Here is a 14,765-nt window from a genome sequence, read left to right on the forward strand (position 1 = left end):
AATGGGAGTGAATCGAAAGGCTTCCGTTTCCGTTCTTGGTTTTTGGGGGCTTTCGGGCCCTCTCGATCTTTTTCGTAGTTGAGAGGGGGGAAGGAGTCTAAATCAATGGACATTAATGAACCATCATTGATGGACGTTGCACATGACACGATCAATTCGACTCAAGGTCCGGCGCTAATAGAAGTTGCTTACTTTCCTAGTAGCGAAGGAAAAGGGCAGGGCTTTTTTCGTAGTAATAGTGGGCGGGTCTCATGAGATCTATGCGGCGTCGAATCAAACGAAGGTCGAAGGACCATTCGATTCATTAAGGGGCATAGCGGCGCCCTCGCTGGCGCATTCCCGGACTAGCAGCAGACGGGCGGGCCGTGCCTTAATTCAGACCGGACCAGACTCTTCTTTGTTTGAGCTGCTCCCAGGCACGCAGACCGAAGATCTCACTTGTCCTGGACTGGACAAGTACGTAGAGATCTTCGTGGGACCGTGGAGGGAGTCTCAATCGATCTTTTCTAGGATTCTTTATCACGCCACACATGGAGATCCTTCCATTGATAGATAAGAGGCCCCCTTGAACAAATTCTTAAAGGTTAGGTTACTACCTGCTTATACGGAAGAGGTTTACTTTGTACCGCCATATAGATCGGAATCCAGAGCGATAAGAACGAAAGGGTTGGTGTGGCCACAGCTACAACTACTGGCGCTTCAAAAGGCTTAGATTCTAAGGGCGCTACTGAAGCCTTTTTTTAGGTCGTGTAATAGGGAGGTTGTAAGCCTCGAAAGCCTTTGGTACTTCGGTAGGGTGAGCAGCCCTTAAACCAAAAAAGGGTTGTTTGGGGCCTATTTTCTTTTTGCATTTCATTCTCTATTTGGCCCGCTTCAAACAAAATGAGAAAAAAAGGGTCGGTCAATAGCATAGCTCTTTCTTTCCCCGGTCTCCTTTCGAAGGAGAGGCCTTCGCATTCCTAATCCGGTAGGGTCGGACGGCTTTGTTTGCCCCAGCTTGGCGAATCGCATCCCCGCACAACGACATTGTTTGTTTGTGCGCCCCTTACCGTTCTCGCTCAGTGTTTCAACGGCTGGGAAGGCAGTCTACGAAACGAAGCCTATCGCCACGCCGACCATCAAATACGAGATTGGGCCCCTTCTCAAAGATTTGATGGAATGGCCCAGCCCAAAAAAGGAAGGTTATAGTACGCGATGCGTTCCATTTGTACGAATCGCGAACATACCATGCACGACCGGACGTAGAGCTACTAAGAGCTGGCAGACCGGGCCGGGCGCAGGTTCCAGATCCGAAAAGTCGAGTCTCGATCAGCCTAGTGCACCAACCACGTGGTACGACGGGCACTCAAAGACCTGGCGAATGATGGCCCACCCCACCCAAGAGCGCTTATGTCATAGGGGAACTCATGGCTGGAAACAATCCTTATGGTTTGTTTTCATATCCGGCGGTAGGAATAATAAAAAGAAAAGGCCAGGTTGGTTGGTGAGCCTAGTGATATGAGACTATCTAGCTTGGTTCGGAGAGCACTTGTTGAGTGAAAGATTTTTTTGTTGCTAAATGTATGTTACGGCCTAAATGTTGAACTATTGACCCTACTTGTTCGGATGGGTGTTCACCCAAAGTGTTCCCGGACCGCATGCATACATCCGTAAGTAACTTAGTGCAACATGGCAAATTTCATTGAGAGGAATCAGCAAAGAAAAGAAAAACGGGTCAACAACATTCAAATGTGTATTTGAGAGATTGTCCTCGGGCTGAGGAGTGTCCACATGAGTTCGTTGAGGTGTTTACACAGGCCTGCGGTCCTCTTTTATATTCTGTCGAGAGTTCGGATTTCTCCACTGAAGTAGAACGAAAAGAAGGAATTGGAAAAGAAAAGGGAGGGGGGAGGATCATTATTATGAGAATTGAATTCTTCTAAGCCCTCGCAAACGTGCACTAGTAAGTGGTAAGCTAGGGTGGGAACAATGTTATATACATTAATCAAACCAATTATTCTTCTTTTTTTAACCACAAACCGCAATCCACTTATATGAAATCTACTTCATATTCAACATTGAAATTGAAATAAAGTATATAATTTGATGAATATCGTATATAAGGATAAGACTACATCCATATCAGAAATGAAATTCAAGCTCTGATAGTCGACCGAGTAATCTGCGCCCAGTAGATCTTAGCCAAGAGTAGACCGAAATGGTCTCGCGAAGCCGATCCCCGTGTGATGAAGATCCTTGATTAGCTTGATTTCTTGAAAGATTGGGTTAGTGTTCAGTGTGCTCAAAGTCAATCTTCAATTTTCATTGTACCTTGATAGTCCGGGAGGCTTAACTAAACAACAACAAAGAAACTCTTTCTAAATAAGATATTTGTTTGTGCTAATCTATAAGAGTCTCAATTAGCCGTTGCTTGTTGGGTTTTGCTAATCTAATAGAAGTAAAGGCCGAACGTAGGTGCTACACCGAGATTGAATAGCATACCATACATTATGGTAATCCCTAGGTTTCGGTCCTAAGCTCCAGCCTTTGTGGATCTAGTAGGGGCTTACGTCCCGTCCCGAACGGATGAGATGGCGGGAGGATGTTAGTGGTCAAAGATCTCAGAGTTTTAAACTGACACACTAGAAACCGAATTTTGAAAGTTTTGAAGTGATCCTCCATCTTTTTATTGCTGGAGACACGGATTAGTCTTCAAGAATTGGTTAATCACAGCGAGCGGCTCTCTGGCCATTATCAGACTAAACAAACCAGATGTCTTCGCAAGCAAAAGAAGAGTTGTCGCTATTTCTGTCTACCAGTTACCAGGGTATCTGTCTATACTGAATAATCATACTCGATCCTGAACCGATCCCGCGGGGCAGACGAAGAATGATTGTATATAATAAAAAAAAAAGTGTATAAAGAATCTCTGCTCCCTTCTTCTCTTTCGACGTTCGCCAATCGGAGAGGAAAACCGATTGAGTCGGAATCTGAATTGAAAGATGGAAGACCCGGATGGACTGAATTAGGAGCATGAGCAACCCTTCGCGCATGAGATAGCAATGACAGGAGATTGATAAAAGAACCTGGCCGAAGTCAGTCTTGTGTGAAATTCCGCAGTTGGAAGGATTTATTTCTGCCGTCTGTCTTTCCCCTCTCTCTCTTCTCTTAGCAAAGTAGGTTCAAGTCAAACTTTTGGCTTGCTACATGCTACTGGGCTCAGGGACTGCAGTCAGCCGCTTCCCCTGTAGTCGTCAGCCCGTTCTTGACAGATCCGATCGGGTGTTCATAATCTGGAGTAAAAGGATTCGAACCTTTGCATGCCGGTACCAAAAACCGATGCCTTACCACTTGGCTATACTCCATAGGCCTGTTTTGGACGGTAGGAACGGGGAGCCCTTGAACCTTGAAGCAGGGCTCGAAGAACGAGCCGAGCCGTGCAAGGACGCGGGGATATAGCAAGTAAGCAGCAAGGTTCTCCCTTTAGGACCGACTACAACAAGCTCGTGACTCTAATAGAAACAAACGGTAAGCTCTCTGCTCTATTTGCTTGCAATGCTATGCCTATCAAAGTTGGCGAAGGCTTCTGTAACCTTATACTCGTTACGCTCTTCGACTGAACTCGTTGGCTCCGCGTCCACCGAAAGTCGGTAACCTTCGTCACCGTCAGCATTTGGTACTCTCTCGATAGCTTCAATAGTTCACTGAAAGCCTTTGGTGAAATAAACCGCAAGCCCTTCAGAAAGAAAGACATAATATAATAGAAAGGGTTGGTTAAGAACTATTGACTGTAAACCATAGCTGTTACAGTCACTCAATGGAGATGTTCGCCTTTGGAATGAAGATGGATGAACAGGCACTTGAGTCTGGAACTGATGAAATTCGGGGAAAACATGGAAGCGGTCACTATACTGGGGGGGCAAGACATGACCGCGACTTAAGATTCAAGTACCCTTGAAAAGACTAAAGGAACGGTGGAATGACTACCCGTAATAAAGCACAGGCTAATACGAGTCGACCAGAAGAAGCAAGGCTTAGATTACCAGATCCTGGACACAATCTTCCTAGAGATGGAGAGCCCCTTGCCTCGCCCTTTTGCACCTCTCCTTCTTGCTTACTTACCTATAGCTCTCTTGTCTTAGTGACTCTTCCTCTTTTCTAGGTTTTTTTTCTGAGTGTTCAAACGATAGACTTTGCATTTGCCTTTGACTATAAAGGGATATTAGCTAACTGTAATAGATATTCATGCAGTTTATTACAATAAGGATCCGCCCCGATTCGATCAATAATGGGATTCTTGGCTAGAGAAAGGTTCTGTGACATGGACGCCCAGCCAACTCGGTCGGTCGGTTGGCCCACCTAACTGATGATGACATTCTCGATCGATTTGATCGAATTTTGAAAAGTAGTTATCACTATTCAGAACAGACCACATGGAAATAGACTTCTCGCCTCACCCGTTTGGGCTCTCGCTCGAATCGGAACCTTTATGCGTTGGTAAGCTTTTGACTCAATCTAATAGCCGGGCGCCAATAAAAGAGAAAGTTTTCGCATGGGCTCATCATCTGATGCAGAACCGGTGCGAGAGGGAGAAGTGGGGATTGATAGCTTTCAAGAACCAGTGGAAAGAGTTGTTCCCTGCATTCGTTCCTTTCCAAAAAGAGTGAATGAGTTTGGGCTGGCATAAAAGATTTGATTGAATGAATGCCACCTTGGTTGTTTGAAAACAAATCCAATGTTGGGCCAAGCCTTGCCAGCCGGTAATAGCCGAAGGCAAAAAAGGGGGAGATAGGAAAGAGGAGATTCAGGATAGTCACTCCACTCCATAGATAGTGCACACAGATTCTTCTTTCATTTGAAATTCCTTTCGGGTCGGAAAAGCAGGCTGCTAGTGGGGCTGGGAGAAGGGCTTCTTCCGCTTTACAACCGGAATAAGGAACCTTAGAATTAACCCTACCTGTCGATGAAAAAATGGGATTTGAGAGGACCACCAGCTAGCGGATCAGAAAGATTTGTATGGAATGTCCTACTCCTGCCTGAGCTTTCCGATCAACCAATCCCCTATTTCAGGGACATCTGTGTTAGGTAGGCCCAGGGATCACTGATTAGTCGAATGAGCCCATCTCTCTGCCCTATCATTTGTTGGTCGATCCAGCTGGCGGCTCCTGCATCTCCTGCGTCTCTATGGGGGCTTTTTTATACAAGTTTGCTGCTAGGAGTCCCTAGAGTCGAATTCATAATCAATAGAAGTTCCAATAGAAGTTTACTGACCTGGCTCTTCAATCGACGATCTACTGCTCCCTCTTAATAGCAGATGCCCATGCTTTGATTCGAAAGCCCTAGCCAGTGATGAAACCCCAGGAGGATCGGAGTCTTTTTTTCCTCCTCCCTTCAGTCCAGTTTGAACCCGTCCCAACAACGAACACCTTCCTACTGCAAGGTGAGGCTCTGCCCTTCCCCTAGAATCCACTCTGGGTCGGAGGAGCAACTAGTCCAACTTCTTGAGCAGCCAACAAGCAACGACAGAGCTAAAGCTAAAGCTTATACTATTCTAAGCTAGCGCGAAAGAACAAGCAACGGCTTCTAGTTTAGACTAGCGCTACAACGCTATTCATATAGTTCTTGTTGAAGCCGTTGTGCGTGAGTAAGAAGTTCAAAGCCGCGAAGCGGATTCCTTGGTGATTATTTAGAAGCCGTTGTGCGTGAGTAATAAGACTATAAGTCTTCCTTGTTGAATCCAGATTCTCGTAAGTCAATTTTCAGAGCGGAGCCAACGGATTCAGTGGTCTCCCTCTCTCCCTATACTTCGAAACAAGACTCTTCTTCAGACTTAGGGTTTCTCACTTCTGGTTCATCAAGATAGGCTAGATAGCGATTATAACATCCTCATTTCTTCCATTCGCTGCCTAGAAAACGGAGGGTTTCGACGCGACTAAACATTTAGATCTTATTTTTTTTGAATTGAATTCAAAAAAAAAAAGAAATCTAAATAACGAAGAAATTTCAATTTCTTCACCGGGCTTGGACCATGTCTCCCGAACAATCTCAGTACATATGGCGCAAGACGATTCCACATATCGAGATCGGAATGGGATCGGGTGTTTTCACGTCTTACCGTCGTGCCCGGGTTGTCTTGATTTCCGATTGATGAACAAGAAGGGAAATGGAACAATTCTCTTTTTCAATTTTTGACTCGCCCCCGGCTACGTGTCCTTTGGACCTTTCGCCCGCTTAGAAGTGGATTCGAACCACTGACACAATCAGTCCTTTGCTCTAACCAGCTGAGCTACCAGTGGAAGCAAGCTAGCCCCCTATGTTGGTTGGGGGAAGAGTTTCATTTCCATCGCGAAAGATTCAATCCAGCCACAGGTTCCCCTACGGCTACCTTTTTACGACTTCACCCCAGTCGAAGACCCCACCGTGGTATGCGCCAATAAGACCACCAAAAGCCTTTGTGGCACTAGTGTGACACAGAAGTCATGGGTGATCATTGGTCCGATGCTTCGGGCGAAACCAATTCCCAGGGTGTGACGGGCGGTGTGTACAGGGCCCGGGTACATATTCACCGCGGCATGCTGATCCGCGATTACTAGCGATTCAACCTTCATGTTCCCGAGTTGCAGAGAACAATCCGAACTGAGGCAATCTTTCCGGATTCGCTCCGCCTTACAGCCTTGCTTCCCATTGTAATTGCCATTGTAGCACGTGTGTGGCCCAGCCCATAAGGGCCATGCGGACTTGACATCATCCCCACCTTCCCCCAGTATATCACTGGTAGTCCTTAGTGAGTGCGGCACGCACCTTTTTGTTTTTTTCGGAGCCGTTTTGGCGGGGCGTACTAAACCCACTACGTACCACACCACCGGGCGGCTCGCCTGAATGCCGAGTCTTTCTCTCCCATCAACTCGACGTCGTCGTCACCTGCAAGATAAGGCCAAAAACTTGACTTTACTAAACAAGAAACAAAGCAGTAAATTAAGCCCTTAGGATACAGTTGATTGTATTATAATTATAGTGGTTATTTGATGTGTTTAAAGTTTTGCATTAAATTCATAGTTTGAGTGGTAGGATGCAAATCATATAAAAACTTAATATATAGGGTCATATATCTAGCCTAAGAAAGCCTTCAACTTCTGGTGTTCGTGGTCTTGATTGTTTTCATTACACATTTGATTAGGTTGGGTGTTATGTTCTAAGCTACCACTTACAAGGCTTTCAAAGTGGAGATGCGGGGTATCGATCCCCGTACCTCTCGCATGCTAAGCGAGCGCTCAACCATCTGAGCTACATCCCCATTTTAATTGTGAATTTTTCGAATTAGACTGGTTGTAAAATGACGAAGGTTTTATATGTTATTTAGATTTATACTATGTGATCAAGAAATGCATTTCTACCAATATTAATTCTAAGTTAATAGGATACTGTTGATTTTATTATAATTATAGTAGTTATTTGATGAGTTTAAAATTTTGCTTTAAATTCGTAGTCTGAGTGGTAGGATGCAAATCATATAAAAACTCTAAATATATATATACTATTATCATATATAAAAGCGTCATATATCTAGACCATGAAAACGATGAGGAGGATGAATAAAATGAAAAAAAAAAAAAAAAAAAAAAAACCTTGAACTTCTCTAGTGCTTGATTTTCAGAATTAGGGCTGATAGGGGTGGTGCCATTATTTGGGTTGGCTAACGAGGTTGAATGTTTTAAGATTTATGTCTATTGACACTTCTCATGGGATTGCGTTTATAGTACATCGGCGCATATGATTTATTGTTATTGCGTTAGTTGTTCTATTCAAAGTGGAGATGCGGGGTATCGATTCCCGTACCTCTCGCATGCGAAGCGAGCGCTCTACCATCAGAGCTACATCCCCATTTTCATTGTGAATTTTTCGAATTTGACTAGTTATAAAATGTCGAAGTTTTATATGTTATCTAGATTTAAACTATGTGATAAAGAAATGCGTTTCTACCCATAATAATTCTAAGTTAATAGGATACAGTTGATTGTATTGTAATTATAGTGGTTACTTGATGTGTTTAAAATTTTGCTTTAAATTCATAGTCTGAGTGGTAGGATGCAAATCTTATAAAAACTTAATATATAGGCTCATATATCTAGCCCAAGAAAGCCTTCAACTTCTGGTGTTCGTGGTCTTGATTCTTTTCATTACACATTTGATTAGGTTGATTAGGTTGGGTGTTATGTTCTACGCTAGCACTTGCAAGGCTTTCAAAGTGGAGATGCGGGGTATCGATCCCCGTACCTCTCGCATGCTAAGCGAGCGCTCTACCATCTGAGCTACATCCCCATTTTCATTGTGAGTTTTTCGAATTTGACTAGTTATAAAATTTCGAAGTTTTATATGTTATCTAGATTTATACTATGTGATCAAGAAATGCATTTCTACCCATAATAATTCTATGTTAATAGTATACTGTTGATTGTATTATAATTATAGTGGTTATTTGATGTGTTTAAAATTTTGCTTTAAATTCATAGTCTGAGTGGTAGGATGCAAATCATATAAAAACTTAGTATATAGGGTCATATATCTAGCCCAAGAAAGCCTTCAACTTCTGGTGTTCGTGGTCTTGATTGCTTTCATTACACATTTGATTAGGTTGGGTGTTGTCATCTAAGCTTGCACATACAAGGGTTTCAAAGTGGAGATGCAGGGTATTGATCCCCGTAACTCTCGCATGCTAAGCGAGCGCTCTACCATCTGAACTACATCCCCATTTTAATTGTGAATTTTTCGAATTAGACTGGTTGTAAAATGACGAAGGTTTTATATGTTATCTAGATTTATACTATGTGATTAAGAAATGCATTTCTACCCATATTAATTCTAAGTTAATAGGATACTGTTGATTGTATTATAATTATAGTAGTTATTCGATGAGTTTAAAATTTTGCTTTAAATTCATAGTCTGAGTCGTAGGATGCAAATCATATAAAAACTCTAAATATATATACTATTATCATATATAAAAGGGTCATATATCTAGTCCATGAAGACGATGAGGAGGATGAATAAAAAGAAAAAAAAAGAAAAAAAACCTTCAACTTCTCTAGTGCTTGATTTTAAGAATTAGGGATGATAGGGTGGTGCCATTATTTGGGTTGGCTAACGAGGTTGAATGTTTTAAGATTTATGGCTATTGACACTTCTCATGGGATTGCGTTTAATTGAACATTTTTATTGTACATCGGCGCCTATGATTTATTGTTATTGCGTTAGTTGTTCTATTCAAAGTGGAGATGCGGGGTATCGATTCCCGTACCTCTCGCATGCGAAGCGAGCGCTCTACCATCTGAGCTACATCCCCATTTTCATTGTGAATTTTTCGAATTTGACTAGTTATAAAATGTCGAAGTTTTATATGTTATCTAGATTTATACTATGTGATCAAGAAATGCATTTCTACCCATAATAATTCTAAGTTAATAGGATACTGTTGATTGTATTATAATTATAGTGGTTATTTGATGTGTTTAAAATTTTGCTTTAAATTCATAGTCTGAGTGGTAGGATGCAAATCGTATAAAAACTTAACATATAGGGTCATATATCTAGCCCAAGAAAGCCTTCAACTTCAAGTGTTCGTGGTCTTGATTGTTTTCATTACACATTTGATCAGGTTGGTTGTTGTGTTCTAAGCTTGCACTTACAAGGCTTTCAAAGTGGAGATGCGGGGTATCGATCCCCGAACCTCTTGCATGCTAAGCGAGCGCTCTACCATCTGAGCTACATCCCCATTTTCATTGTGAATTTTTCGAATTTGACTAGTTATAAAATGTCGAAGTTTTATATGTTATCTAGATTTATACTATGTGATCAAGAAATGCATTTCTACCCATAATAATTCTAAGTTAATAGGATATAGTTGATTGTATTATAATTATAGTGGTTATTTGATGTGTTTAAAGTTTTGCTTTAAATTCATAGTTTGAGTGGTAGGATGCAAATCATATAAAAACTTAATATATAGGGTCATATATCTTACCCAAGAAAGCCTTCAACTTCTGGTGTTCGTGGTCATGATTGTTTTCATTACACATTTGATTAGGTTGGGTGTTGTGTTTTAAGCTTGCACTTACAAGGCTTTCAAAGTGGAGATGCGGGGTATCCATCCCAGTACCTCTCGCATGCTAAGCGAGCGCTCTACCATCTGAGCTACATCCCCATTTTCATTGTGAATTTTTCGAATTAGACTGGTTGTAAAATGACGAAGGTTTTATATGTTATCTAGATTTATACTATGTGATCAAGAAATGCATTTCTACCCATATTATTTCTAAGTTAATAGGATACTGTTGATTGTATTATAATTATAGTAGTTATTCGATGAGTTTAAAATTTTTCTTTAAATTCATAGTCTGATTGGTAGGATGCAAATCATATAAAAACTCTAAATATATATACTATTAACATATATAAAAGGGTCATATATCTAGTCCCTGAAGATGATGAGGAGGATGAATAAAAAGAAAAAAAACCTTCAACTTCTAGTGCTTGATTTTAAGAATGGGATTGCGTTTAATTGCACATTTTTAAAGTTCATCGGCGCCTATGATTTATTGTTATTGCGTTAGTTGTTCTATTCAAAGTGGAGGTGCGGGGTATCGATCCCCGTACCTCTCGCATGCTAAGCGAACGCTCTACCATCTGAGCTACATCCCCATTTTCATTGTGAATTTTTCGAATTTGACTAGTTATAAAATGTCGAAGTTTTATATGTTATCTAGATTTATACTATGTGATCAAGAAATGCATTTCTACCCATAATAATTCTAAGTTAATAGGATACAGTTGATTGTATTATAATTATAGTGGTTATTTGATGTGTTTAAAGTTTTGCTTTAAATTCATAGTTTGAGTGGTAGGATGCAAATCATATAAAAACTTAATATATAGGGTCATATATCTTACCCAAGAAAGCCTTCAACTTCTGGTGTTCGTGGTCTTGATTCTTTTCATTACACATTTGATTAGGTTGGGTGTTGTGTTTTAAGCTTGCACTTACAAGGCTTTCAAAGTGGAGATGCGGGGTATCCATCCCAGTACCTCTCGCATGCTAAGCGAGCGCTCTACCATCTGAGCTACATCCCCATTTTAATTGTGAATTTTTCGAATTAGACTGGTTGTAAAATGACGAAGGTTTTATATGTTATCTAGATTTATACTATGTGATCAAGAAATGCATTTCTACCCATATTAATTCTAAGTTAATAGGATACTGTTGATTGTATTATAATTATAGTAGTTATTCGATGAGTTTAAAATTTTGCTTTAAATTCATAGTCTGAGTGGTAGGATGCAAATCATATAAAAACTCTAAATATATATATATACTATTATCATATATAAAAGGGTCATATATCTAGTCCATGAAAACGATGAGGAGGATGAATAAAAAGAAAAAAAGAAAAAGAAAAAAAACCTTGAACTTCTCTAGTGCTTGATTTTAAGAATTAGGGCTGATAGGGGTGGTGCCATTATTTGGGTTGGCTAACGAGGTTGAATGTTTTATGATTTATGGCTATTGACACTTCTCATGGGATTGCGTTTATAGTACATCGGCGCCTATGATTTATTGTTATGGCGTTAGTTGTTCTATTCAAAGTGGAGATGCGGGGTATCGATTCCCGTACCTCTCGCATGCGAAGCGAGCGCTCTACCATCTGAGCTACATCCCCATTTTCATTGTGAATTTTTCGAATTTGACTAGTTATAAAATGTCGAAGTTTTATATGTTATCTAGATTTAAACTATGTGACAAAGAAATGCATTTCTACCCATAATAATTCTAAGTTAATAGGATACAGTTGATTGTATTATAATTATAGTGGTTATTTGATGTGTTTAAAATTTTGCTTTAAATTCATAGTCTGAGTGGTAGGATGCAAATCTTATAAAAACTTAATATATAGGCTCATATATCTAGCCCAAGAAAGCCTTCAACTTCTGGTGTTCGTGGTCTTGATTGTTTTCATTACACATTTGATTAGGTTGGGTGTTATGTTCTAAGCTACCACTTAGAAGGCTTTCAAAGTGGAGACGCGGGGTATCGATCCCCATACCTCTCGCATGCTAAGCGAGTGCTCTACCATCTGAGCTACATCCCCATTTTAATTGTGAATTTTTCGAATTAGACTGGTTGTAAAATGACGAAGGTTTTATATGTTATCTAGATTTATACTATGTGATCAAGAAATGCATTTCTACCCATATTAATTCTAAGTTAATAGGATACTGTTGATTGTATTATAATTATAGTAGTTATTCGATGAGTTTAAAATTTTGCTTTAAATTCGTAGTCTGAGTGGTAGGATGCAAATCATATAAAAACTCTAAATATATATATACTATTATCATATATAAAAGGGTCATATATCTAGTCCATGAAAACGATGAGGAGGATGAATAAAAAGAAAAAAAGAAAAAGAAAAAAAACCTTGAACTTCTCTAGTGCTTGATTTTAAGAATTAGGGCTGATAGGGGTGGTGCCATTATTTGGGTTGGCTAACGAGGTTGAATGTTTTATGATTTATGTCTATTGACACTTCTCATGGGATTGCGTTTATAGTACATCGGCGCCTATGATTTATTGTTATGGCGTTAGTTGTTCTATTCAAAGTGGAGATGCGGGGTATCGATTCCCGTACCTCTCGCATGCGAAGCGAGCGCTCTACCATCTGAGCTACATCCCCATTTTCATTGTGAATTTTTCGAATTTGACTAGTTATAAAATGTCGAAGTTTTATATGTTATCTAGATTTAAACTATGTGACAAAGAAATGCATTTCTACCCATAATAATTCTAAGTTAATAGGATACAGTTGATTGTATTATAATTATAGTGGTTATTTGATGTGTTTAAAATTTTGCTTTAAATTCATATTCTGAGTGGTAGGATGCAAATCTTATAAAAACTTAATATATAGGCTCATATATCTAGCCCAAGAAAGCCTTCAACTTCTGGTGTTCGTGGTCTTGATTGTTTTCATTACACATTTGATTAGGTTGGGTGTTATGTTCTAAGCTACCACTTAGAAGGCTTTCAAAGTGGAGACGCGGGGTATCGATCCCCGTACCTCTCGCATGCTAAGCGAGCGCTCTACCATCTGAGCTACATCCCCATTTTAATTGTGAATTTTTCGAATTAGACTGGTTGTAAAATGACGAAGGTTTTATATGTTATCTAGATTTATACTATGTGATCAAGAAATGCATTTCTACCCATATTAATTCTAAGTTAATAGGATACTGTTGATTGTATTATAATTATAGTAGTTATTCGATGAGTTTAAAATTTTGCTTTAAATTCGTAGTCTGAGTGGTAGGATGCAAATCATATAAAAACTCTAAATATATATATACTATTATCATATATAAAAGGGTCATATATCTAGTCCATGAAAACGATGAGGAGGATGAATAAAAAGAAAAAAAGAAAAAGAAAAAAAACCTTGAACTTCTCTAGTGCTTGATTTTAAGAATTAGGGCTGATAGGGGTGGTGCCATTATTTGGGTTGGCTAACGAGGTTGAATGTTTTATGATTTATGTCTATTGACACTTCTCATGGGATTGCGTTTATAGTACATCGGCGCCTATGATTTATTGTTATGGCGTTAGTTGTTCTATTCAAAGTGGAGATGCGGGGTATCGATTCCCGTACCTCTCGCATGCGAAGCGAGCGCTCTACCATCTGAGCTACATCCCCATTTTCATTGTGAATTTTTCGAATTTGACTAGTTATAAAATGTCGAAGTTTTATATGTTATCTAGATTTAAACTATGTGACAAAGAAATGCATTTCTACCCATAATAATTCTAAGTTAATAGGATACAGTTGATTGTATTATAATTATAGTGGTTATTTGATGTGTTTAAAATTTTGCTTTAAATTCATAGTCTGAGTGGTAGGATGCAAATCTTATAAAAACTTAATATATAGGCTCATATATCTAGCCCAAGAAAGCCTTCAACTTCTGGTGTTCGTGGTCTTGATTGTTTTCATTACACATTTGATTAGGTTGGGTGTTATGTTCTAAGCTAGCACTTACAAGGCTTTCAAAATGGAGATGCGGGGTATCGATCCCCGTACCTCTCGCATGCTAAGCGAGCGCTCTACCATCTGAGCTACATCCCCATTTTCATTGTGAATTTTTCGAATTTGACTAGTTATAAAATGTCGAAGTTTTATATGTTATCTAGATTTATACTATGTGATCAAGAAATGCATTTCTACCCATAATAATTCTATGTTAATAGTATACTGTTGATTGTATTAAAATTATAGTGGTTGTTTGATGTGTGTAAAATTTTGCTTTAAATTCATAGTCTGAGTGGTAGGATGCAAATCATATAAAAACTTAATATATAGGGTCATATATCTAGCCCAAGAAAGCCTTCAACTTCTGGTGTTCGTGGTCTTGATTGTTTTCATTACACATTTGATTAGGTTGGGTGTTGTCATCTAAGCTTCAACTTCTGGTGTTCGTGGTCTTGATTGTTTTCATTACACATTTGATTAGGTTGGGTGTTGTCGTCTAAGCTTGCACTTACAAGGCTTTCAAAGTGGAGATGCAGGGTATCGATCCCCGTAACTCTCGCATGCTAAGCGAGCGCTCTACCATCTGAACTACATCCCCATTTTAATTGTGAATTTTTCGAATTAGACTGGTTGTAAAATGACGAAGGTTTTATATGTTATCTAGATTTATATTATGTGATCAAGAAATGCATTTCTACCCATATTAATTCTAAG

The 14,765-nt window shown here is 39.6% G+C and overlaps 13 non-coding genes across 13 annotated transcripts; all 13 read right to left on the reverse strand.

The window, feature by feature from the left end:
- Positions 1 to 7,200: 7,200 nt before the first annotated feature.
- On the reverse strand, positions 7,201 to 7,273 carry TRNAA-AGC. The gene has a single exon. It is a non-coding gene; the product is annotated as a tRNA-Ala (tRNA).
- A 952-nt stretch (positions 7,274 to 8,225) lies between these two features.
- On the reverse strand, positions 8,226 to 8,298 carry TRNAA-AGC. The gene has a single exon. It is a non-coding gene; the product is annotated as a tRNA-Ala (tRNA).
- Positions 8,299 to 9,246: 948 nt separating this feature from the next.
- TRNAA-CGC lies at positions 9,247 to 9,319 on the reverse strand. The gene has a single exon. It is a non-coding gene; the product is annotated as a tRNA-Ala (tRNA).
- A 356-nt stretch (positions 9,320 to 9,675) lies between these two features.
- Positions 9,676 to 9,748, reverse strand: TRNAA-AGC. Its single transcript has one exon. It is a non-coding gene; the product is annotated as a tRNA-Ala (tRNA).
- Positions 9,749 to 10,104: 356 nt separating this feature from the next.
- TRNAA-AGC lies at positions 10,105 to 10,177 on the reverse strand. The gene has a single exon. It is a non-coding gene; the product is annotated as a tRNA-Ala (tRNA).
- A 424-nt stretch (positions 10,178 to 10,601) lies between these two features.
- Positions 10,602 to 10,674, reverse strand: TRNAA-AGC. Its single transcript has one exon. It is a non-coding gene; the product is annotated as a tRNA-Ala (tRNA).
- Positions 10,675 to 11,030: 356 nt separating this feature from the next.
- TRNAA-AGC lies at positions 11,031 to 11,103 on the reverse strand. Its single transcript has one exon. It is a non-coding gene; the product is annotated as a tRNA-Ala (tRNA).
- Positions 11,104 to 11,617: 514 nt separating this feature from the next.
- Positions 11,618 to 11,690, reverse strand: TRNAA-CGC. Its single transcript has one exon. It is a non-coding gene; the product is annotated as a tRNA-Ala (tRNA).
- Positions 11,691 to 12,046: 356 nt separating this feature from the next.
- Positions 12,047 to 12,119, reverse strand: TRNAA-AGC. The gene has a single exon. It is a non-coding gene; the product is annotated as a tRNA-Ala (tRNA).
- A 512-nt stretch (positions 12,120 to 12,631) lies between these two features.
- On the reverse strand, positions 12,632 to 12,704 carry TRNAA-CGC. Its single transcript has one exon. It is a non-coding gene; the product is annotated as a tRNA-Ala (tRNA).
- Positions 12,705 to 13,060: 356 nt separating this feature from the next.
- On the reverse strand, positions 13,061 to 13,133 carry TRNAA-AGC. The gene has a single exon. It is a non-coding gene; the product is annotated as a tRNA-Ala (tRNA).
- Positions 13,134 to 13,645: 512 nt separating this feature from the next.
- TRNAA-CGC lies at positions 13,646 to 13,718 on the reverse strand. The gene has a single exon. It is a non-coding gene; the product is annotated as a tRNA-Ala (tRNA).
- A 356-nt stretch (positions 13,719 to 14,074) lies between these two features.
- Positions 14,075 to 14,147, reverse strand: TRNAA-AGC. The gene has a single exon. It is a non-coding gene; the product is annotated as a tRNA-Ala (tRNA).
- Between the last annotated feature and the right edge of the window lie 618 nt (positions 14,148 to 14,765).

Source organism: Ipomoea nil, unplaced genomic scaffold (assembly GCF_001879475.1).
Source record: "Ipomoea nil cultivar Tokyo-kokei standard unplaced genomic scaffold, Asagao_1.1 scaffold3227, whole genome shotgun sequence".
Classification (NCBI taxonomy): domain Eukaryota; kingdom Viridiplantae; phylum Streptophyta; class Magnoliopsida; order Solanales; family Convolvulaceae; genus Ipomoea; species Ipomoea nil.